Genomic DNA, 25260 nt, shown 5'->3' with positions numbered 1-25260 from the left:
GCCAGACAATGTAAACACAAGTTGTATTAGCATACTGTAGTTCGGCTTCTTTCTAAGAAATAAAATCCACATTTTTGTCTTTGAGATTAGCTGCTCAAAGTCACCCAAACCTAACGTCCGCGAGATATTCGGGTGACTGTTTTTCTTTTCTCTAGAAGCAGTAAAACACTTCGTTTTTTTATTTCAGTGCCACGTAGTCCGGGTTGGCACGGCCAGGGCGCGTCCCACCGTGCCCACGCACACTCGTACTCGTATCCGTGCCGCACCCGCATCCAAAGTTTCCAAACCCCCCAGAGAGGAGAAAAGCGTGTCGAAAGGGGAACCCAAGTCCCGCACGCCGCACGCCGAACTCGTCGCCGGAATCGTCGTTCCAGCAGCCCAGCCCGCCGACAGAGGGAGCGTAGGGAGTAGGCGACGAGGGATCGTCGGAGATGGTGCGGGTGCGTGGGCAGGCGAACGTGGCGGCGGCGGAGAACCGGGGCCGCTTCCTCCGCCTCGCCGAGCCGGGCATCAACTTCTTCAACCGCCGCGCCGGCGAGCTCGTCGCCGGGACCCTCTCCAGTCTCCACCCGCGTCCAGTCGCTCGAGATCAAGACCAAGGTTCTCTTTCTTTCCCCCCTTCGCTTCCCGTCCCTCAGGCGATTGCTCTGTTCTGTTCCCCCCTGGATTGATGGTACCCTACCCTAAATTCATCATCTTTATCACTCGCCCGGGCTAGATTCGCGATTAATACTACTTGCTGGGATGCTAGTAGTAACTTAGTAGTTGATCAATCGTGGTTGCCCAATTCTCTGCAGCGTTGGGAAGAGTTGTTGCTATAGGTTGAAAACATGAAACAACCCGGGCCAAGCCTAAATTCACCAAATTAAGAGCTGTCTGCGCCCAGGACCTCGTGTCCAGTCCGTTACAACAACCCATGGTACTAGTTTCGACTTTAGCCACAAAATAATACATATATGTGTTTGCTCCTTTGCAATCCCCATGTAAGCTAGCGAGGGAATTTGTTTTGCTGTTTCGGAACCAGTTCTTTTGGCGCTAGATTGTTCGTTGGGAGGTGGTTGGTAGTTAAGATCATTTGTTGAGTTACAATGAGGTTGCAGCACACAGAATTGGTAGTTAATCTGTGCTATGCTTTCTGTCCCTTAGCCACGTCTAGATTGCTATGTTCCCCCTGGATAGATGTTAGCCTAGATTGATCGTCCGCGTCACTTGCCACTGCCGGATTCATAATTAAGAACTGCTGGATTATGACCCCACAGAGAAATAACATAGATTCAAATGGAAATCATTCAATATACACATAACAAAATCCATAGAACTTGCCTTGTGCTCCGATTCATCAGAAGAGTCCACCTTCCTATGCAGAGTCTTAGGATGAAACTTGAAGTCTGTGACATGTACATGGCCCATTCCATTGTTAGTTCAAATCATTGTTGCGTTACAATGAGACCGCAGCAGGCACTGATGCTAGATTCTGAATGTTAAAAAAGATAGTAGTGTTAACGCTGTGGGATGATGTTAATATTGATAGAGAAATTATGTGTGACAGTTGGAGAACATTGTTTGCACAACGTTGGGTCCTGGACTTAAATTGGGTTTATAACTGGAGCAAACCATCCTTTTTATCTAATTTTTGCTACTGGTGGGAGATGTTTGGAAACTTGGCCATAATGACCTAATCGTTCACTTGAGTTTCTGACCATGTGATTGATGAGCTGTAGTACCTAAAATCCAGGTGAATGCAATGACGGCTTTGCTTATTTGTATACTTGCTGAAATAATTGATGATCTCCTTTTCCCTTGCAGGATAATGTCTTTGTTCAGCTGATCTGTACAATTCAATACCGGGTTGTTAAGGAGAATGCAGATGATGCATTCTACAAGTTGCAGAATCCCCCAACAGCAAATTCAGTCCTACGTCTTTGATGGTAAATAATCATATCTTGCTGTGTTGTTTATACTGTTTCTTTAAAGCCTAAGCTGGTGTTCTTTCTCTGGAAAATAGTGGTCTGAGCCATAGTTCCAAGAATGGAGCTGGACAGTCTTTTTGAGCAGAAAATTTTGTTGCAAAGGCTGTACTTGAGGAGCTTGAAAAGGTAACCCCATTAACCTGTTTTTCTTATTACATGTGCTACTTACTGCCACAGCACATCATTACATGTATTTAAGTCATTCTGCCGGCTCTGAAGTTGAAAAGCGTTGAGGTCCTGATGTATAATATTATAGTCGTGACCCTTTGCATTTTCCCTGTTATACAAGGAGCCTTTTGTGTATTGTACCACACATGTACGTGTATAGCCTATGGCCACCTAGGAATACAAGTTTGAGTCGTGCCGCTTCGGATCTGGGGGCATGCGTTTTAGTGCAATTGTCGCTTGTGTAGTGTGGTCGACGAGGCTATGTCGCTTGTGTCGTGGCCTCTGTTTGGTTTCTGATCTGGTTTCCCTTGTAAACTAGATCAATCCTCTTTTTGAATGAGATCACATTCAGGTGGAACCCCCTCCCCCCATGCCGGGTTTAAAACAAGAAACACATCCCACCCCAAATTCGACAAACAAATGTGTTCGTTTTAATTTGTAAATTTGCTACCAGCCGCCTTGCATGCTCACATGACTTCAATTTCTGTTCATTCATTCCGGCAAGAAAAAAGTTTTGGCAGCTACAACAATAGTTCTTGCAGCGACAATTGTAGTTATCTGCTAGTTTTAATACCGATGCTAGCACTATTTATCTAAATTTTAATTTGTGTTACTCAATCTGATGTTAGCATGAAAGTTTGTATGAGTGCGCGTTAAGATCAAACTAGAGAAGCCTGCCCCCTTTGAGGTTCTTAGGGAATGTTGAGCGAGGTAAATTACCCCTAATGTTCCATGTGCTATACAAGAAGATGCCGCCTTTTTGTGCAAATTACGATACGATTGACCATGTTATAGAACATTGTGGGGATGGGATTCATGATCAAAAGGAGTTTTTTTTGGCGATTTTATGATGGTTCCAACTTAGGGCCAGGTCTGATTCTCTCCAAGCTTCTCCAAATCTGCATATGGCTTCTGTCGCTAGCTTCTAGCTTCCCCCGGCGATTAGAGAACATTCAGGATGAGCAGCAGCTTCTCCAACCTGCCTTGGCCTGGCAGAGCTCTTCTGGCCTGTTCGGCAAGACTTGGGTCGGAACAAACAAGCCCATTTGAAGGGAGACAGGAGTGTAACGATTAGTTGGGCTCATGGTGCCCAAACATTTTCTTTGGTGGTAGCAGTGTGGATGTAAATATGAACAACTCCAGCTTTCTAGTTTTGTGAAGCTGGGCTGGCCCAACTTGGTTTTACGCTCTGAGAAGTTCACTCCATGGAGCTCAGGCGTTCGGGTCAACTTCACTAGTGGAGTTTGTGGAGTTGAGAGTTGGGGAGAATCAGAACAGGCCCTTAGATGTGTTTCCAGCCTAGAAATGAGTTCATTGCTCAGCCTTGTGGTATTACCACCTGTGGAAGAGGTGGCTGGGCTAGTAGAAGCCAAGGTGGTCGTGGAGGGAAAACTAGGCATGACTCGACCCGATGTATATGGAGAAAGATGATTTTGACCCCGCGAATGGAAATATAGGTACTTGCAGTGCCAATGCGAACAACTGTTAATTTAGGGGATCCTGGTACGAAGCCACCTTGCAAGAGGTTATTGATTGCAGGCAACCCCGCGTCGTTGGTAAAGGGACCTCCCTTGTGCAAGGGGAAATAAGGTGACAAGTCTTAAGACCGTGAGGGCAAAATTGGGACGAGTAATTCAGCTCAGGGTTCTTTGGAAGTTCAAGTGAAAAGGCAGAGGATGGCAGGGTGTGCCGCTCCTGATAGCGTTTTCATCGCTTCCCCATACCTACCGTTGCACTCTTCGTTGCCTGTCGATTTGGCTTGGTGTCCTTCCCTTGTTTGCGGGTTATGTGTCACGGACTTGGTTCCGCATCCCACGCTCCCTTGCTGGGCGTCCCTAGCCTTGGCGAAAGGTAGCGACGTGCACTTGGGCCCTTGTCGTCCTTGGGTAAGTTCGGGGGCGGTGCCTGAGCTTGCAGCTATGGCGACAACTTGCATGGGAGCACATGATGTAGGAACAAGGCAGCACACAAGTAACTCGTAGCCAGGGAAAGGATGCCTAGTCGGACTTGCAGGCAGTGGAGAGTACACGAGAGGTGTGGGAAGGGGTGAAAATGCTGGCGGGAGCGGATGCTGCTGTCGTCAGTCAGCCTTCAGACCCAGAGCTGAGCGGCGAGGGTATGGCAAAAGCGGAAGCGAGGAAGATGGGAAGAGAACACTGGGAGGAGAAAGGCACCATCCGCCACCCTATGCTTATGCATCAGCCATGACGGTGGACGATTGTTGGTAGATATGACGGTGGACGATTGTTGGTAGATATGACGGTGGACGATTGTTGGTAGATCCAGTGTTTACAGTGGATCTGCTACTTGGGATGGCATGACATGGTTGTTGTGGAGTGAGGTGCCACAACTATTGTGGGTGTGTTTGGTTGTTGGCGGCAGGTCACTCTGATATGTCTACTGTCGTCACGTAGTCTGAGCTCGCTTGTGTGGCTCAGTGGTTGTGAAAGCCCTGCACTTATTATGGTTGGCGCCAATGATGACGGCGACCGTGAGCGTTGTTTCCTTCATGAAGTCTTCATTGAGGTGCTACATCCCTCTCCATCGTGATTGTCGGTTTGGCAGGGTTGCTATGGTCAAGCTCGGTGGATGACGGAGCGACGACTTCAAATGATGGTTGCATGTCGAGGTGACGACTTCGGTCGACGATGCAACAACGGTTAATGGACAGGTCTCTGAATCTACAACGCAAGGGCGGCGCCCTGATGTTATGAGGGTAGTGAGTTTGTCGGCATGGTCGACGTGATCTGCAGGTTCGGTCTGGCTGCTACGTCTGGGCAGTAGCCTCAGATGTTTGGTGCAATGTTTGTGGTCTTAAGTGGCTGTCTCTTTTGGAGAGATAGAAGCACCAAAATCCTCAAGCTCATGGTGGATCAACACTGAGATTGGAGAGATAGAAGCCGTGTTGTGCTCTAGTCTATGCCTTTGTGAAGAAATCGATCAAATGTAAATTGAAAGGCACATACTGAAGAGCAATAATTTGATCTTGCACACTTGAGCACATGAAGGAATCATAAACATTAATATGCTTGGTGAGCTCATGGTTCATAGGGTAGCACGCAATACTACTTGTACTATCTGACACAAGAGAGTAGGTGTAGTGACAAAAACACCAAAGTTCTCAAGCAGTCATCGTAGCCAAGTCACCTCTGCTGCCAAAAGAGTCATAGCTCGCAACTCCGCCTCTGCACTCGAACAAGAAAGTGAAGTATGTTTCTTCGTCTTCCAGGTAATGAGAAAAGTACCAAGAAATACATAGTAAGTAGAAGCAGACCGTCGAACTTGAGCGTGGGAAGAAGAGACGACGAGAGAGTCCCATGAAGGTATAGAACACGGAGGAGGTGACTGTACTGGATCGAAGTGGGAGCAGAGATAAACTGACTTAGAATGTGAATGGGATATGGAATGTTCGGAAGAGTGGCATCTAAATAGACAAGACTCTCAACAAGATAACGGTAGCGTGTCAAATCAGACAAATGCTCGCCGTCAGAAGCACGCAGGTGGACGTTGAGCTCCATAGGAGTCTCAATAGTGCTTTCCAATAAAAGCAACGTGAGTAAGAAGGTCCTGGATATACTTCTCTTGGGAAATAAAGAAGCCATTAGAGGCAGCAAGGTGGGTCAAGATCAGACATAAGAAACTAGTCACTAAGACGAGCCGTCACAAAGGCAATGTACTCAGAGTCATCACCAGTGATGATAATGTCATCGACATATAGAAGAAGAGTTCGACGACGAAATGAAAGGTGGACATATAGTGCAGGATCACGAGTACTAGTAAGAAAACCACCCATACTCATCACTAAGACGAAACACTCAAACTAGACACGAGGGGTTTGTTGGAGAGAGCGACGAATACTAGGAATCATGCCATCAGCACCAGAATACCTAGGTGGTGGCTACATTATGCAACTAGACCTCCTTATGCAACTCACCATTAAGAAATATGTTTTTGGCATCAAGCTGAGAGACAAGCAAATGGCGAATAGAAACCACAATGAGAAGTGTGCGATGAGTAGTCATGTGAGCCACATGAGCAAATGTCTCATCTGGTCATGGCCATATTCCTGCTGAAAGCCACATACCACATAAGCTTTGTCACGCCCAAGAGAACAATCAGTCTTAACATTGTTGACTCACTTACAAGTATACATGGCCATGGGAAACCCGGCTTGACCCGACCTGGCCTGATCTTGCCTATGGGCCGAGCCTGGGCCTATGTTTTGAGCCCGAAGGATTGGCCGCGCTTGCGCTTGACATATTTGTGTTTTAGGGAAGAGGCCCGGCCCGAGGCATGACGGGTTTTTTCATTGATGGGACAGGCCTAGGTCTAAAATCTAGGCCTGATGGCCGGGCTGGGCCGGGGCCTACATTTTGCTGCTACGGGCTTTATTAGGCCCGGCCTGGCCTAAGTCAGCACTTGGAGGAAGGGAAATGAGATCCCATGTGCTAGTGAGCTCACTAGTAGCAATTTCCTCTGTTGTTCGGGATGAACAATAACATCACGATAAGAAGTCTAGACGCCAAAATAACCATAACGGTCAATAGTAGGTTGATCTGGAGGTAGTGCGTTGCCAATAGAAGGTGGCATGGTAGTCGAGGGAGATGGCGCATTAGAAGAATCCACAACACACGGGTAACCAATGTGGTAAAGAAGAAGACGCGGGGGAATCATCATAGAAGCCTCGGGGGACGAGCAAGGTGATGTAGGCTTAGGTAACGAACGAGGCAGGGAAGCCGTAGGTGACGACGGCATGGGGTCTAAAACAGTAGTATGGGAAGGTATGATGGGATGCATGGATGAGGACAATGCATGAGTGATAGGTGTATTGGGAAAAATGAAGAAAGAAATATCCTTAATGGGGAGGCCGAAGGAGAGGATCGACATGGATAGAAAGGATGAGACTCATCAAAAGTCATATCCTAAGGAATGCGCATCCGACAACTGACAGTATCCCAACATGGGTAACCCTTCTGCTCATCATTGTAACATAAGAAGACACATTCAACAGACTGAGCAGACAGTTTGGTGCGTTTAAGGGAGGGGGGGGAAGAACAACGTAGCAAAAACAACCAAATAAATGAAACATTGAGTAGTCACGAAAACGACCAACAAGATGCTCGAGAGAAATGTCAACCTGTAAAGCAGAAGATGGGATAGGTGAAAGTAGAAACAACCTCAACCCAACGCACGAGCCACCTTAAAGGTGACAATGCTTGCTCTCATCAACACTATTCTAAGCATGAGCACCAAGATAAGAGAACTGAGCAAGTGTGCTCTTCTCAGCGACGAATCCGCCTGACAAATGAGAGATATACTCACGAGTTGAATCTGCATGGAAGACATGGATAGAAGTGGAAAGCTCGGTATGAACCATGGCGGCAAACATAATGTAACGCCCTCGATGCGGCTATATCTCCCACGTGTCGAAGCACGACTTAGAGGCATAACCGCATTGAAAGCAATGTCGCAAGTGAGGTAATCTTCACACAACTCATGTAATATATAAGGGACAGAGATACATAGTTGGCTTACACTCACCACTTCACACAATTACATGAATAAAGCATTACATCATCCAAATACAATCAAGGTTCGACTACGGAACCAAAATAACAGAAGACTACCCCAAATGCTACACAGATCCCCGATCGACCCGACTGGGCTCCACTACTGATCAACTGGAAACGAAACAACATAAAGGACAAGATCTTCATCGAGCTCCTCCTTGAGCTTGGTTGTGTCACCTGCTCGGTAACATCGGCACCTGCAAACTGGTTTTGGAAGTATCCGTGAGTCACGGGGACTCAGCAATCTCACACCCTCGCAATCAAGACTATTTAAGCTCATGGGTAAGGTAAAGGTATGATGTGGAGCTGCAGCAAGCGACTAGCATATATGGTGGCTAACCTATTCGCAAAAGAGAGCGAGAAGAGAAGGCAAAAGAACGATCGAACAACTATTGATCAAGAAGTGATCCTAGAACAACCTGCGTCAAGCATAACTCCAACACTGTGTTCACTTTCCGGACTCCGCCGAAAAGAGACCCTCACGGTTACACACGCGGTTGATGCATTTTAATTAAGGTCAACTTCAGGTTTTCTATAACCGGACGTTAACAAATTCTCATCTGCCCATAACCGCGGGCACGGCTTTCGAAAGTTCATAACCCTGCAGGGGTGTCCCAACTTAGCCCATCACAAGCTCTCACGGTTAACGAAGGATATTCCTTCTAACGGGAAGACCCGATCAGACTCGGAATCCCGGTTACAAGACATTTCGACAATGGTAAAACAAGACCAGCAAAGCCACCCAGATGTGCCGACAAATCCCGATAGGAGCTGCACATATCTCGTTCTCAGGGCACACCGGATGAGCAAGACGTCGGGTAAGCCAGCCCAGAGTTGCCCCTGGTAGCCTCGGACATCGCTCAGTTGGACCAACACTCAGAGGAGCACTGGCCCGGGGGGTTAAAATAAAGATGACCCTTGAGTCTGCAGAACCCAAGGAAAAGAAAAGGCTAGGTGGCGAATGGTAAAACCAATGTTGGGCCTTGCTGAAGGAGTTTTATTCAAGGCGAACTGTCAAGGGGTTTCCATTATAACCCAACCGCGTAAGGAACGCAAAATTCGGGAATATAACACCGATATGACGGAAACTAGGGCGGCAAGAGTGGAACAAAACACTAGGCATAAGGCCGAGCCTTCCACCCTTTACCAAGTATATAGATGCATTAATTAAATAAGATATATTATGATATCCCAACAAGTAAACATGTTCCAACAAGGAACAACATCTCCATGTTCCAACAACGAACAACTTCAATCTTCACCTGTAACTAACAACGCTATAAGAGGGGCTGAGCAAAGCGGTAACATAGCCAAACAACGGTTTGCTAGGACAAGGTGGGTTAGAGGCTTGGTTCAACAATATGGGAGGCATGATAAGCAAGTGGTAGGTATCGCAGCATAGGCATAGCAAAAGAGCGAGCAACTAGCAAGCAAAGATAGAAGTGATTTCGAGGGTATGGTCATCTTGTCTGAAATCCCGCAAGGAAGAAGAACGAGTCCATGAAGAAGACAAACGGACGTAGACGAACGGATCCTCACAAATGCGACGTTATCGGATACCGAGAAGAAGTACACCGGAAAAGAGCAAACAACATAGTAAACAACCACCACATAATCATGGCATGATGCACAATCAAGTATGATGAATGTCCGGTTTAAATATGCATGACATGGCAAAGGGCACAAACAAAACTACAAGTTAAGTGGAGCTCAATATGCAAACATCACATCAATTATTTAGTTCTCTCTCGGTTAGGTACTCAACAATATTAAATGTTGGTTAACATGCCAAGAGGTGAAACATAAAGAAATCATCTATCTAAACAATTTTAAATGGGGCCGGATATAGCAAACAACAAATTCGGTAAATCCCCATATGCCTTAGTAATTTATTGCAACAACAGTTTAAACATTTTAATTGTTGTTATCATGATGCGGATAACATGAACACATTTTAATTTTTATTAAAAGTTGACGAGAGCATTATGAAGCATTTGTCACCGTGGTAGAAAGGAAAGGGGTGCCACGGCAACGATAACGAAAACGGTGCCACGGCAGCGTTCCGGTTCCGTTAACTCGATTGAGACGTCGGTGCAAAAGAAAGTGTGGCGGGAGCGTGCAAAAGATGGAAGGTGGGGTGCTCCCGGTTACCGGGTTCCCACATGACGGTGACAAGGTAAAAAAGGGCAACGTGCACCGACAAATCGAGCACAGTGCAAGCACGAGCATCTCATACATCGCAAGCATTCGTTCAAGGACGTCGTCTCAGGGTTATACCTTCGAAGCGTGCAAGCGGGACAGTTCTCGTTCGGTGCAAAGTAGAGGAAGTAGACGTTCTCAGGACGTTCGTAGTGGAAGTAGTGGTACTATCGGTCATCGGTGATCAACGGGCTGGATGCAAGTTTCGAAAACATGATGATGCAATGCACATGATGACATGACAAGATGCAACATGCAAGCGAATGACATGGCAACAACAGCGAATAACTGGAAGACACCTGGCGCAACGGTCTCGGGGCGTCACACGTAAGACCATAGATAAGACCTCACTATAAGAAATAAAATATATCTGTGTGTCGAGAGATCATCTATAAAAGTAATATAGTAACGATGGCTCCTTTCGAGGCAAAGGGAGTTAGAAGCCAAACATCAGAGTGAGAAAGTTCGAAAGGACGTTGAGGCATAGTCTCGCTATGAGGATAAGGTAACTGAACCTGTTTACAAGCCGACAAACCTGACAGTCTAAAGACATACCTCCAAAGATAGATCCAAGAAGACCATGCCGAGTTAAGGGTGGGAGATGAGAGCCACACAAGTGACCTAGGACGATGATGCCACAAAGAGTCGGTAGTCAAGGTAACACAGGCGAAGAGACTGGCAGCGGTGGTGGCGGAGGGAAGATGAAACTGGTCAAGCTCTCGGAGACCCTGTGAGTCACGGTGCCGAGGGGTAGCACCAAGTAGACCACCCGTGTGATGATCCTAATCAAAACAAGAGGCAAAGTCGAGAATGACTACAACCAGAGTCGACAATCTAACTACCTGAAATGTGGCAAGTCAAGGAACATGAGCAAAAGAAGGAACATGACGAGACAAAGTGCTAAGAGCGCCTCGATTACCAACTGGGAGGGAAGTACCATTAGCAGTAAGAACATAAACATGAGAATCTAGAGGTTTGAGTGGAGGACAAAATGGGAGAAGCACCAGTACCAAGGATCCATGGAAATGTACTCAACTGTGTAAAAAGTGATCTCGGTACTAGAAGAATCAGTAGGATCCATAGAAATGTACCCGACTGTAAAAAGTGGCTCTTAGTACCAAAAGAATTAGTAGCGAAACCTGCAAAACTGTATATGGAGAACTAAAAGAAGCATCTAGAAGACACTGAAGTCTTGTAATCTCCAGCATAGCTAGGGGCTCAACTGAAGAGGCCGACGAAGAAGTGCCAGAGGATGAAGAACCAGAAGCAGTGAGTAGTTGTTGAAGTCATGCAATCTCCTGCGCGGTGAAGGACACCGCTGAAGTGGTTCACGTAGAACTACCATAAGAGGAGTGGCCACCAGCACTTGTGTAAGCAGCTAGAGGCGGTGTAGCACGACAAATACCGGTTGTAGAGGTCGGTGGAGGAGATGAGGTCGCAGGCATAGAAGCGCCAAGCAAGGGAAGGTGCATGTGTGAGACGTAGTCGGTGGGTGATGTGCACAAAGGGAAGGGAAATGTTGCGCCCTGAGGTACTCACCCACCGTAGGCAGTTTTGAAATAGAAACAAACCCTGGTGAGAAACTACAAGCGGTTTCAACGTAACAATTGCCTCAATGTTTTCCTGCAGGTGGTTTGAATTCTAACCGTCTATGATGCTTTCTATAACAAGAATATCCACCTCTGGTGTGGGTATTATAGGCGGCTTTGATGTCTTGGCTCACAACCGCTTCACAGGGCCGCTTGTAGTGCCCATTTTTGTACTAGTGTCGAGTCTGCAACAACAATGGACATGTTGGGCCCTATTATCTTGGAGGAGTTGTTTGTAGAGAAGCTAGGGGGACTAGCTCTCAAGAATGCTACTGGTCTAGAGATGAGAATGGTCGCCTGCTAGTATATCTGGTGGGAGCGTCGACCCATCGTACATGAGAAAAAGGCGGGATTGGCCGTGCGTGCCATGATGAGCAACACAATAATAGTTGCAAACTCCATTGCTCAGAAGGAGCGGGCACCATCTCTGATTCGAAATAGGACTCGGCCAGTGTCAGGTAGGTTTCAAGCTCAATGTGGGCGCCTTCCCCCATGTTAATGGATGTAATGGGTCCTTGGAGCTGTTCTCTGTGACTCGTGGCTTTCTGGCGGCTATACATGCAGATACAAGTAATAGGCCCTCAACGTTCCTTCTATAAAATTGAAACGGTTCTAATGGGTCTCCAACTAGTAGAAGGAATGGGCAATCATCTACCTCGTGGTGGAGAGCGATGGCACTACCATCTCTATATGGGAGGATAGTTGGATCCTGGGTCTATCCACTTTGCCCCCCACGGTCATACCGGGGAGTACAACATTTGGTACCGTCGATCAACTCATCGACTCAGAAAATTGGACATGGTGACAAGAGGTGATCTGTAACTTTTTTTTATTCTGCCAGAAGCCGAAGCCATCCTGTATATCCCGCTGCGTTTTGGTGGTGGTGATGATTTTCTTGCTTGGGCCCATGGAAGAAGTGGCATCTACTCTATTAAAACTGCGTACCGTGCTCTCGTGACTCGGAAAGAGCATGCTGCTCTAGAGGAAGGGACGGTCACGAATACCTCACAGACCGATGAACAAATGTGGAAGCTACTATGGAAGCTCAAGGTTTTGCCGAAGGTGTGTGTATTCTTGTGGCGAGTTGTCCGTGGTATCCTACCTGATGAGTGCACCCTTCGACGTCGTCATATCAAAGTCATCAGTAGATGCAATGTATGTCTTGCGATGGATGAGGATCTGATGCACGCTTTAGTGCATTGCTCTCATGCCAAGTTGTTTTGGGAACAAGCACATGCGTTGTTTGGCATTCGAAGACCTCGCTTGCACCCAAATACATGGTCTCGGGATATTCTCTATGATGGGCAATTCTCTGACAATGAGAGGGTTGTGATGATCTCTGTCATGTGGTCTATATGGCATTCAAGAAACAGGGTTACTCATGATGACGAACAGCTCGACCCATTCACTTTGGTCAAGCGCATCAGGGAGGATCTGGCGTTGTTTGATATACCCTAGTCTCATGTTTCCATTCTTCCTGAACATGGCTAGGTACTTCCTGACGTAAGGGTTGTTAAGATCAACACGGATGCGGCTTTGAGCATGGATTTCGACAAGGTGGGTGGGTGCTGGCGGAGTTGCGCGCTCCTGCACTGCTTTACTTGGCGCTTGGAGTAAACCCCACTTGGGGTCTCTGATCCGTTCATTGGTGAGATGATGGCGCTGCGAGATGGGGTGATTTTTGCAACCTGCGTGGATTCTCACATGTGATCATGGAAACAGATTGCCTGGAGATTGTTAATCTCTGGAAAACTCGCCACTATAGCTTGTTTGTTGTGGCACCAGTATTATCAGAAATTGGAGAGCTAGCTTCCCCTTTCTTCTTTTGATATTCAACATGTAAACCGATCAACCAATGTACTAGCCCATCTTTGTGCAAAACATGCATGCACTCTGACGGTTACCGAAAGTTGGACTGGTTCGAGACCCTCTTTCCTGCTCACCAGCTTGTTAGCTGATGATGCCAGGAGTTCGTTCGTTGAATAAAGCTCTCTGATTGGAACGCAAAAAAAACTAGTAGAAGGAATGGGTAATCAGCTACCTCGAGGTGGAGAACGACTCATTGGAGATTGTACTTCAGGTGTGGTGGTGGCACTACAGGAATGAAACATGCTGAGTATAGCTTCGACAAGGCGCATAAGGCACTACGGGCAAGAAGCAATTGAGGTTTCACATGAACTCGCTCGCTTTAGCTTCATTGAGTGATCCTGCGAGGTCCGGAGTAAGGGTTGAAACCGGATCGAATAATTGCTGGACCGAATCCGGTTTCGAATTCATAGGATATGGGAAGAGAAAACACTAATTGCTGGACCGAATCCAGTTTTGAATTCAAGGATATGCGAAGAGAAAATGCTATCTCGCGGATATGGAACCGGATAGCGGATTCCTACACGCCTACACTAGATCAGGAATACGATGCGGTGCAGGCATTATCTGCCAGATACCAAATTATTTGTATTTACAATCAGATTATCCGGTCTAAAATTTTAATTATCCAATTTTTATGTTATGTTGGCCGTGCAACTAGCCAAAAAATGACTTACAACAATTTTTCTCGAGAAACCCAAGAGGCACTCAACTAGCGACGTGGGTGCATAGCTATTAGCTAGTTCTTCGACTTTGCGGCTTTCCTGGTCTATGCACACACCCTCATTCTTTTTTTATATAGCACCAACCGTTGGTACCCTACGCTTGGGAGCGCTTTGGAAGGGAGGTGGTACTAAACAATCGCCTCCGACACCCGTAGACTGTTCGCAACTTTCTTCTAGATGAAAGCAGTTCGCAGTTCACTGTTGTGTGTTGTGCACATGCAGTCGGAGAGGCGTAGAGAAATGTGGTGCATGCGCTTTAGTCTTTAGAGGCCCAATATGCAAGCACTTCGTGGTTTGTTTTATGGGTTGGATTACTATGATGGAATAATCAGTGAAAAGATCAGCCAAAGAATAAGGCATAGAGCGATGGATGACTAGGTTACGTACTGTTAATCATTTGTGGCTCTTTTTGTGTATTCTTGAGTACTTGTGGATGTTTCTTATTTACGATTATGTTTGTCCACTTTTGACCCGAGTGCATTCCGTTATCGTATTGGTATTTGAATCCGCATAATCTGGTATTCGAATATGCACCCGTCCCACTTCTGAATCCGAAAATAAATTTGGAATAGGATACGTATGACCATTATCGATCCGAATGCGATCTGGTTTCACCCTTAGTCCAGAGGGATCATCCGTCTAATTTCCTGGTTCCATTTCTAGTAAAGGACATATTAATTGTTTAAATTAATTCACCAATTTTTTAAGAAGCATGTTAATTTGCAAATTGGGATGGAAAGAAGCACCGATCTGACCAGCATGAGCCAACCTCCAATATTGAGCAAATTAGCTATCTATGTGGGGATGCGATTGTGATGTAATTGAGATCTTTATCCAAAAGAGGCTGCAAGTGGACCTTGCGAATCTTCTTTAACGACAAGGGGGGGGGGGGGGGGGGGGGGGGGGCTTAGGTAGGTGCACGGTGTTAAGCTTGTTGAATTCATGCTCCAGCCAACTCATCCAAAAACTAAACTTATGGAAAGAGATGGGCAATATATTTCAACACTCTCCCTCATGGCTAGGCTATTCAGTCCTTAGATGTGGGATCGATGTAGGCCGTAGAATCTTTTTCTTTAATACTACGTTGGCAGGGTCTCAGACTCAAAACCTCTTGGCTCGGATACCATATTTAATTCATGCTCCAGCTAACTCATCCAAAAGTCCGAATTGATGAAGAGAGATGGACAATATATTTTAAAAAAGCTTCATGCACCAGCCAACACAACAAAAGTCTGAACTGATGGAAAGGGCTAGGGTAATCCTCATATACACTTCAACACTCCCTCTCACGTGTGATGCCAGAAAATCAACACATGAATAGACTCAGAGGTATAGCTCAAGAGGCCTATACGTGAACACAGAGGGGGGCAACAATAAAGTTTTGGATAAACTGCGTAAGTCAGGACTTGAACTCAAGACCATAGGCGTTGATACAATGTTAAGCTTTATGCCACTAGCCAATGCAACCAAAAGTCCAGACCAATGAGAAGGGCTAGGCAATCCACATATGCACTTCAACAACCCCCTCACATGTGTTGTGGAAGTCAACATGTTAATAGAGGTATGGCTCAAGAGGCCTATATGTGGACACAGAGGGGGGCAACAACAATTTTTGAATAAATTGCAAAAACTCAAGTCCTTAGGCCTTGATACCATGTTGAGCTTCATGCACTAGCCAACGCAACCAAAAGTCTGAATTGATGGAAAGGGCTAAGGCAATTCACATATAGACTTCACACACATGGGAGCAGCAAGAAGGCACATGGGAAGCCTTTTATGATCCTTGAAGCTCAAGTTGGCCGCAAATGGATTGGTACGACGGGTGCAATTGTCTTTTCGTGCTGCGGAGCACTTGTCAAAATTGGTGCATAAGCCTGCCAAAGAGCTAGGCACAAGTCGTTCCAAGATTAGTTTGTCGCATGTTGGAGAGAGGACGACAACCACGTCGACAATGTACAATGACGCTCGGTGCTTGGCGCCAAGGCAACGCAGTGGCTCTAACATGCCTATGCCCTATAAATAAGAAACAACAACACCGAAAGGGGGTTGCCTTGCCACAACCCACGACGGTGAAGAATATGCCTTCCAGCCATGACGGCGAAAGGATTTTTGAGGATGTCGGTTGTAGAATAATGCAGACCAACTTGATGAATCTATCCCCAAAGTCGGTGTGCCGCAAGAGCTGTAGAAGGAAGGGCCATGAGATTGAACGGAATGCCTTCACAACGTCAACCTTGAGCGCGAGCATCTGATGTGCAAGGCAGTGGCGGTGAGCTAAACCATATGGAAGTTGTCGTGAATGAAGCAACCGTTAATGAAGGCGCTCTGGTTTTCCTTGATTAGCTCGAGGAGTCAATGTATGACAGAGGGCAAGCCGCCTGGAGAAAAACCTACCAAAGCTATATGACAAATAGATCCGGTAGAAGTGCTTGATCAGGACCGATTTTTCCTTTAGTAACAAAGACGATGAGGGCACCATTGAGTTCGGGAGGCTAACCACATAGAGCTGGTGGATGGTGGCGGTAATCTCGTGTTTGACGATCTCCCAATTGAGCTCATAAAACCACAAGGCAAGGGACGGTACAACCCATGATTGTTGACTAGTCTACCAGCATCTTCTCCTTATCCTCGTTGGTCAAGGTGACAACATCGTCATAGGCAATGGTGACCAACATGCTTTTTTATGGTGGCGATGGCATGCATGGGTGTGGAAGTAGCGTGTGTTCTTACTTTCCGTGCCCAACATCTGCTCCCTATCCTCGTGGGAGCGCTGGCGGGCAATGGTACGCTTGAGGGATGCCAAACCAAGCAACTTAAGCTTTAACTCTTTGCATAGGTCGAACTTCTTGAGGGAGAACTGTCAAGACTCTTGCACCACGTTGAGCAGGAAGATGCTTTCATTGGCCATGAGTAGTTGTAGCTTGATGCTACCAATATTTTGATTGCTCCACGACCGCATTGGCCATACGCTTTACCAGTGACACCCAAATGCTGGATTGGGTCGAGGTGCGGTTGCACATTCCAGTCATCGCAACCACCTAGCGGAAGCCATCAAAATTCGGCTAGATATCCTCGAAGTGGAACTTGTGAGCCCTAGGCGTCAAAAGCGTGGCGCACAGGATAATTGGGCAGTGACTTGACACCATGGAGAATCCAACGTGGAACAAGCAACTAGGATGTCGTTATTCCCAGTCCATCGAGCAGATCAAGCTGTCCAGCCACACCAAGGTCGGCGACCATCTCTCATTGCTCCAAGTGTAGCGCCGCTCGATGAGGTTAATCTCACCAAGCTCGAGGCCCCAGATTCCACCGTTTCCTCGATGACCTCGAGCTTGAAGTCGTCGGTACAGCCCAGGGTCCATGGTGAGAGGAGCACAACTCCCGGGACTCTTGGAGTAAGGCGAGGCGATACACATCAGGTAAAGGATCATATATGGTCGAGAGGCACTAAGGGCCAGTTCTTTTGCAGCTTATAGTAGCTTAACTACCAAATTTAGCCAAAAGTTCAAAAGAACTTGCTTTGGGGTGCTGGGCTTAACTTATTTTCAAGTGCATCTCCTTCAAAATGGAAACAAGATGGGGGTCGAGTGGCTTCCCGCAGTAGCTCACTTAAAAATGATAAGTTATATCCAAATGCCACTGTTATTTGCACATTTTACAACAAACATGCCACAACACTCACCTCCCATTATTCTCTCGAACACCCAAAAGAAAACCGACTGGACTTGTTCACCCCCCTCGCACGAGAGAACAAATTGGGGAGCTCTTCGTCCCTCGTTGCTAGGGTTCCTGCTAGCCATCGCCACATGAACCGCCATCACATCGCAGTCCAGTCGTCCACACCCGCCGCCCCTCCCGTTCCCTTAACGGCCACCACCAAGAACGGAGGGTAGTCGTTCTAGCCCCTGTCGTCCCCCTTTGATCCCTCGACGCTTGGACACCGATGAGCTTCAAGGCTGCGCGTAGTTGGCCTGAGCACGACAGGAGCAACAACTCGTCATGTTGCCCTCGCCTAAGCTGTTGGTTGTGAGCCTGAGCACCTGCTCGTCGTGGGAAGGTGAAAATCGCCTTTGTTCCTTCAGATGTGTCGCTCTTTGTGGGGCAGCTGCGGTTCTTCTATGACCAGTCGCTGGAGGTGATGAAGAGCATGTCGACGGCCTTCTACTTCTAGTCCATCTCGTCGGGATGGTTTCCATTGGAATTGGATAATGGATATCTAGATTACTACTTTCTGCTCGTTGTCACCATCACTTTGCTGAACTTTGCCATTTTTGTTGCCCTTGCCAAAAACCACACGCCCAAGAGGGCTAGATAGTTGGATTCCTCTTCTTCGTGTGAACTACACATATGGTAGGACAAAATGAGTGAGCCTCTTTAAAAAAATGAGTGAACCTTTAAGAAAGGAAATACTTCTCGTATTCTGTTGCTTTTCTTATTCCCTGGAATGGGTGTTTAAGCACGTGCGTGCGAGGTGTGTCAAAATATGCACGCGAGGGGCGGTCTCTTAGAGTGCATGGCATAGAACGGTTCAAATTTAAATCCCGTGATCATGGTGCGTGTCTCCCTTTTAGTTGGCAAATTATGGTGGTAGCACAAGGTGACTTTGGCTGGATGGTGCTCTTCGAGTATCGAGCTTCAAGGAAAATTTTATGTTTAACCTTCGATGGTTTTCGGCACGGTTGAGAATGGATCTTATGTTCACAAGGAGAGCACCTCTCATCACTTTGCATCCATTGATCAAGGTAATATAGGTACCATACGTGCTATTGTTGTGAGTGTCTTTCCTTGATGGTTAGGTTTATGGTGTATGCTTTTGTTGAGAGAACCATGTAATACTTTAAAGATCTTCCTTATTCATATCATATTCTCAAGGACTCGTATGTGAGACAATGATGTTTGCCTGATATTCGTATGTGTGACAATGATCTTCCATTTGTTCGACTATAACACTACATGATGTTTGCAAATTGATTTTATGTTCAAAGGTGGCCTTAGAGGAGTTTGGAGTGTCCAGGGGAAGGAGAAGCGAAGCAAAGGATACCCGGTGGTGGAATGATGATGTCCAGAAGGCTATTAAGGAGACGAAAGATTGTTTCAGACGCCTATACCTTGATAGGAGTGCAGACAACATAGAGACGTACTAGATGGCGACGAAGGCTGCAAAGTGAGCTGTCAGTGAAGTAAGCGGTCGGGCGTATGAGGACCTCTATACCAGCGGTTAGGCACGAAGGAAGGCGAAAGAGGCATCTATAAGATGGCCAGGATCGGAGAGAGGAAGACGAGGGTTGTTGTCCAAGTCAAATGCATCAAAGGATGGAGCAGACTAACTCCTGGTGAAGGATGAGGAGATTAAGCTTATATGGCGGGAGTACTTCGACAAGCTATTCAATGGGGAGAATGAGAATTCTACCATTCAACTGGATGACTCCTTTGACCGCTCGCCGTGGCCTGCAACAGCACCCGCGGTGCCTCGTGTGCGACCAAGAACCGGAGACGATCAGACACTTGATGCTCACATGCCCATTCACTAAGCAGACATGGCACGAGGTCCTATCTTGACTACGCTTGCCGGCGCCACCGCCCGAGCACGACGACTCGCTCATGGACTGGTGGCTGCGTGCGAAGGAGTCCACGCCGCCAACACTACGCAAGGCTCTGAAATCCGTAGCGCTCTTAGTACCATGGATGCTCTGGAAGCATATGAACGCGTGCGTGTTTGACCATGTTAGCCCATCGCTCAATGAGCTAGTTGACAAGATCAAGGACGAGGCCCGATGCTGGGCAAAGGCCGGAGCTCAAGGGCTCAGGGTCGTTTTGCCATCATCCTGGGACGTCCACTGAGCCAATGTTGGCTGTGTAAACCTGCCTCCTAGGAGGATGTAAATTCCCTCTCTTTCCAATGCAATGAAACGCAAAAGCCATTTGCGTTTTCTCGAAAACTGGATGACTCCTTTGATTATACTAGCAGGCATTTTGTGCGGCGAATCCAAGAGTCTGAGGTCAAGGAGGCTTTAAAAGGATGAAAGGAGGCAAGGCGATGGTCCCTGATTGTATCCCCATTCAGGTGTGGAAAGGCCTCGAGGACATAGCGATAGTATGGCTAACCAAGCTTTTCAACCTCATTTTTGGGGCAAACAAGATGCCAGAAGAATGTAGACGGAGTATATTAGTACCAATCTTAAAGAACGAGGGGGATGTTCAGAGTTGTACCAATCACCATGGAATTAAGCTGATGAGCCATACAATGGAGCTATGGGAGAGTCATTGAGCACCACTTAAGAAGAATGACAGGCGTGACCAAACATCAGTTTGGGTTCATGCCTGGGAGGTCGACCATGGAAGCAATTTTCTTGGTACGACAACTTATGGAGAGATACAGGGAGCATAAGAACCCGCATATGGTGTTCATCGACTTGGAGAAGGCCTATGATAAAATATCACGGAATGTCATGTGGTGGGCCTTGGAGAAACACAAAATCCCAGCAAAGTACATTACCCTCATCAAGGACATGTACGATAATGTTGTGGCAAGTGTTCGAACAAGTGATGTCGACACTACATCAAGGGTCAGCTTCGAGCCCTTATCTTTTTGCTTTGGTGATGGATGAGGTCACAAGGGATATACAAGGATATATCCCATGGTGTATGCTCTTTGCGGATGATGTGGTGCTAGTTGACGATACTCAGACGAGGGTCAATAGGAAGTTAGAGTTACAGAGACAAACCTTGGAATTGAAAGGTTTTATGGTTAGTAGAACTAAAACCGAGTACATGAGGTGTGGTTTTAGTACTACTAGGCGCGAGGAGGAGGAGGTTAGCCTTGATGGGCAAGTGGTGCCTCAGAAGGACAACTTTTGATATTGGGGATCAAAGCTGTAGAAGGATGGGGGTATTGATGAAGATGTGAATCATCGAATCAAAGCCGAATAGATGAAGTGGTGCCAAGTTTCTGGCATTGTCTGTGACAAGAGAGTGCCACAAAAGCTAAAAAAGGCAAGTTCTACAGGATGGATGTTCGACCTGCAATGTTGTATGGTGTTGAGTGTTGGCCGACTAAAAGGCAACATGTTCAACAGTTAGGTGTAGCGGAGATGCGCATGTTGACATTGATGTGTGGCCACACGAGGAAGGATCGGGTCTGAAATGATGAATACGAGATGGAGTTGGCGTAGCACCAATTGATGAGAAGCTTGTACAGCATCGTATGAGATGGTTTGGGCATATTCAGCGCAGGCCTCTAGAAGCTCCAGTGCATAGCCGATGGCTAAAGCGTGCGGATAATGTTAAGAGAGGTCGGGGTAGACCGAATTTGACATGGGAGGAGTCCGTAAAGAGAGATATGAAGGATTGGAGTATCACCAAAGAACTAGCCATGGACAGGGGTGCGTGGAAGCTTGCTATCCATGTGCCAGAACCATGAGTTGGTCGTGAGATCTTATGGATTTTTCACTTTTTGAATATAAAACTTTAAGAAATGAACTGGAGCGAGGGACAAGGAATAGATACTTGATGTGCCTGCTTGGGAGGCAATTAAAAAGGAATTGGTGGTCCGCTGTCCTCAGTCCTTTGAATGATTCATTTTCTTTTGGTGTGCAATGACATGACTAATGCCGACACATCTCCACCGTGGGTTTTATATTTTCACTAATCATGTCAAGTTTCCCCTTCATTGGAGTAACTACTTAAGGAATCTGTTAACCGGTTCATGGTTCCTGTAGCAAGAAAGAAGCCAAATCTAAATTTCTTAATGAACGGGGGAATGTATATTGCTGTATTTAAGATTTTAATTATTGATACAGTTTATCAATAGGATCTATTGACAGTCTAAATTCTCAGAATGCAGTCTAAATGAGACTCAACCTCTTAAACCAGCTCAAGTGCTCTATTCAACTCAAAACAAAGTACAAGAGACATTTGGAGGTGGCTTTTATGGACGCGTACTACCACAATGTGCATTTGGAGTACTTGTTGAAAGGTAAAGTTCTTGGAATCTTTATATCTTAACCAAGATCATCCTCCCCTACCGCTGCAAATTTACGCTCGTGTATCATGCTGTCTAGGTGTTATCAGATCTTAGCATTACCCCAACCTTTACTTGCAAGTGTTCACTAGGTGTATTACTTGCCAGCTAACTTCTTTAAAATTAATCTCTTTGAATGTTACAGCCAATTGAATTTGGGTGCTTTTGTGATGATTCACCTCATGTGTGTCCTAAAAGTATTTGCAAAAAGAGAAGAGAACAAAGATACTGTTTTTTTCCGGGTAAGAACAAAGATAGTTGATACGAGATTGTGCTTGCAATTCTTCATGATGTCTTGCATTTCATATGCATGGTAGTCTTCAACTATTCATTGACTTTGGTTACATTTTGAGGCATCAGTTTGATGAATTTTATCATTTAGCATGTCTAGCTCTGCATACTAGTAGAGTTTGTACTAACATTACCAAATTGTACTTAAGAAAACCACACTGCTTCCTTGATATTTGGACAATTAACTCTGCTTTTCCCTGCCATGTTATAATTAGCAAACCACAACCACTTTTCAAGTACTCAACTCCACATAATGTTATGCAGCACATATTGATTCTAATATGTTCCTCCTTCGGTCTTACAGGTTGCTCTTTGCCTCGAGCGCAATCTGGATTGAAGCAGCTTGAAGCATGTTTGAGTTTGAAGGAAGCTGATATCTGTCCTGCCAAGGTATGTCCGTAAATATATTTTTGACATTTTTTGTATCAGCACAACTGAAATTTTAATCTCTTCAGTTGTTCCAAAATTCAGTGGTTCAGTACAGTAAAGATGAGAAACCCATGAGTTCTCCATTGACACGGCTGCTGCATTTGTGATAAACTTTTAAAAGGTGGAAAAGCAAGCTGAAGGTATGTGCACTCCTCATGGCTGTTCTTGTCTCTTTTTTTTCTTAACGTTATTGTCTCAAGTTGTTTGCCTGTTGGATAGTGGAATTTCACAATTTATGTCACAGTTAGAACACTTGGAGAGGGATTTGTAACTGAATGTTAGACTCAACAGTAGATAAACGAGTTAACTGACCACTGCAGTATCGATTATCATGCATGTTTTATGAGCTTTTGAGAAGGGTGACAGATATCATTTGTACGATCCAAAGCTAAATAATTTTGTTCTCTTTGTCTAGCTTCGTACTTTGGTGATGTACCTGCTTACAGCCAAGGACCTCTTCAGAGTATTACCTAAGTAGACCATGTTGATGCACTTTGAGTGAAACAACGAGTCATCAGAGTTATGATGTAATTCTGTGAACACCCTTTTTATGTGAGAAATGCATCGTCTCAATTTTTAAGTTTAAACCTCATATGGGAGGATAGTTGTGATTCCAAATGTTCTGATTTTCGTCATGAGAAATGGCACGGGCTGAATTTGGCCACTGTTTTGAGGAAGGAGGTCAACAGTGTTCCCATAGTCTTTATGATTCAGCATTAGCTTTACACCTTTGTCATTTAACTGTCGAAGGTAAAACTATGATGGAAATTATTTCGAGTGTACTGGGTTTATGTTTCTTTCCTTGCCAAGACACTGCATAAGTGCGATGACGTATATGATCTGGAGAAATGGTTCTGATACTCCTAGAGAGGCTATAGTGTATTGTACTGTTTGTTCAATAGAAAATATGGATTCATGTGTAGATCATTTGTTAGATACTGGATATTTTCCATTTTAGGGTCTTGTTTAAGTCTTAAGTTTTCATCGATCTGAAATGGTAGATTGGCTGGCAGTGGAACCCATGGGAGTTTCCACCTTATTTAGCTCTTTCTGTGTATTGCGCTTGGTCCCCCATCCTCCTGTTCTCACACCATTTGTTTTTCTGCGGTTTGCTAAGATACGTAAGGTTGCCGCTGATCGATTTGGCTTGGGGTGGGTGTCGGCTTGTACAAATCTATGTGCATGCGTAATTGCAGCCTACGCTGATGACCGATGCAAATTTGATGGAAGGTGGTGCTCTCTGGTGATGAAGGATTGCATATTCTTTTGGTTAGTTTCCAGTTTTGCTTGCTGTGGTGATTATGCATATGCTGAACAAACACATGGTCTGCCAAGGTGTTGTGCTTTCATGTGGTTGCCTTCCGAATTATTTTCTTCTTCTGGTCAACCATTTGCGTGCTCTGATACTGATTTAACATGTCAAAGGAAATCTTCCACTTGTCAGCGCCCGGTGTTGTGAGTTCAACATGTTAAGTTATATTGACCTTCCTTTAGTTGTGTGCTGACGCTGTCAGCATACATGGTGGTGTAATGCCAAATTATTCATTGATGGGCACTGTAATGCCGATCCATCCTATCTGCATTGGTAACTGAAATATAAGTTAAAATTGGCCCGTTTGACGTGCTCAGGCCATTTAAGCTGATCTTAAAACAAATGGTCCTGAAAGTGTGTGGTGTCCAGTGTCCCATGTTTAAGCTGTGCATGTTTTGAAGATGAATGATACTGTTTATTTTGGGACCGTTCTCATTTATGTTTGTGCAGTTAATATAATCGTTGGTTGACTATAATTATTCATGATCAGTCCTCTGTTTTATTTCTCTAGGCTCCTGCGCCGAGGCTCATCTCTGCTACGGAAGGAGGCTGCGAGAGGATTGGGAAGCGTGGGAAACTGAAAACCGGTGCATTAAACTGGCCTCGGATGCATAGTGTCTGAACCCCAGTCACTTTTGTTGATCATATAGCGAAGAGACACCAACGGTGCAGGACATGAAGAAGCAGGAGAGGAAGTCGCGCAGAAACAGTTACCGCAAGAAAAGCCTCTGTGATGTTCTCCACGTAGCGATGTTGGATGTAACTGAGAATTCTGTTTTGCTTGCTAGTTAGTGGGTGCGAGCTTCAGTTATGTGTGGTTTGCATATTCAGTTGTTGAACCGATCAAAAGAAATATCTCAGAAACATTCAGCTGTTCTGCGTGGGCTGTGCCGCTGAGATATCTCCTTTTCAGTTTTGTTGAATAGATATACGTATGTCGTCGTACATTTTAATGAGCCAGTAATACGAGCAGGATATGCTTGTTTTGGAAACAGAGCACCATGTATCCTCAACTGCACATATACCATCAGGCAGACTGGATGAGATTCTTAGGATGTTGAATATAGATAAAGCCTTTGGTTGCATGTGTTTTTTTTAATCTATTCTCTTTGTTTTTTTGA

General features: G+C 45.8%; 1 long non-coding RNA gene across 4 annotated transcripts; it reads left to right on the top strand.

Moving 5' to 3' along the window:
- The first annotated feature begins 287 nt into the window (after positions 1–287).
- On the top strand, positions 288–25260 carry LOC125520113. Of its 4 annotated transcripts, none has more exons than XR_007288479.1 (8): positions 288–600; positions 1807–1928; positions 2006–2096; positions 21960–22062; positions 22253–22349; positions 22703–22788; positions 22870–24096; positions 24651–25260. It is a non-coding gene; the product is annotated as an uncharacterized LOC125520113 (long non-coding RNA). The 4 variants fall into 4 exon arrangements; XR_007288478.1 differs by having other exon boundaries at positions 21924–22062; positions 22870–22967; XR_007288477.1 differs by having other exon boundaries at positions 21924–22062.

Source organism: Triticum urartu, chromosome 7, assembly GCF_003073215.2.
Source record: "Triticum urartu cultivar G1812 chromosome 7, Tu2.1, whole genome shotgun sequence".
NCBI lineage: Eukaryota > Viridiplantae > Streptophyta > Magnoliopsida > Poales > Poaceae > Triticum > Triticum urartu.
This window is presented reverse-complemented; position numbering and strand designations above follow the sequence as displayed.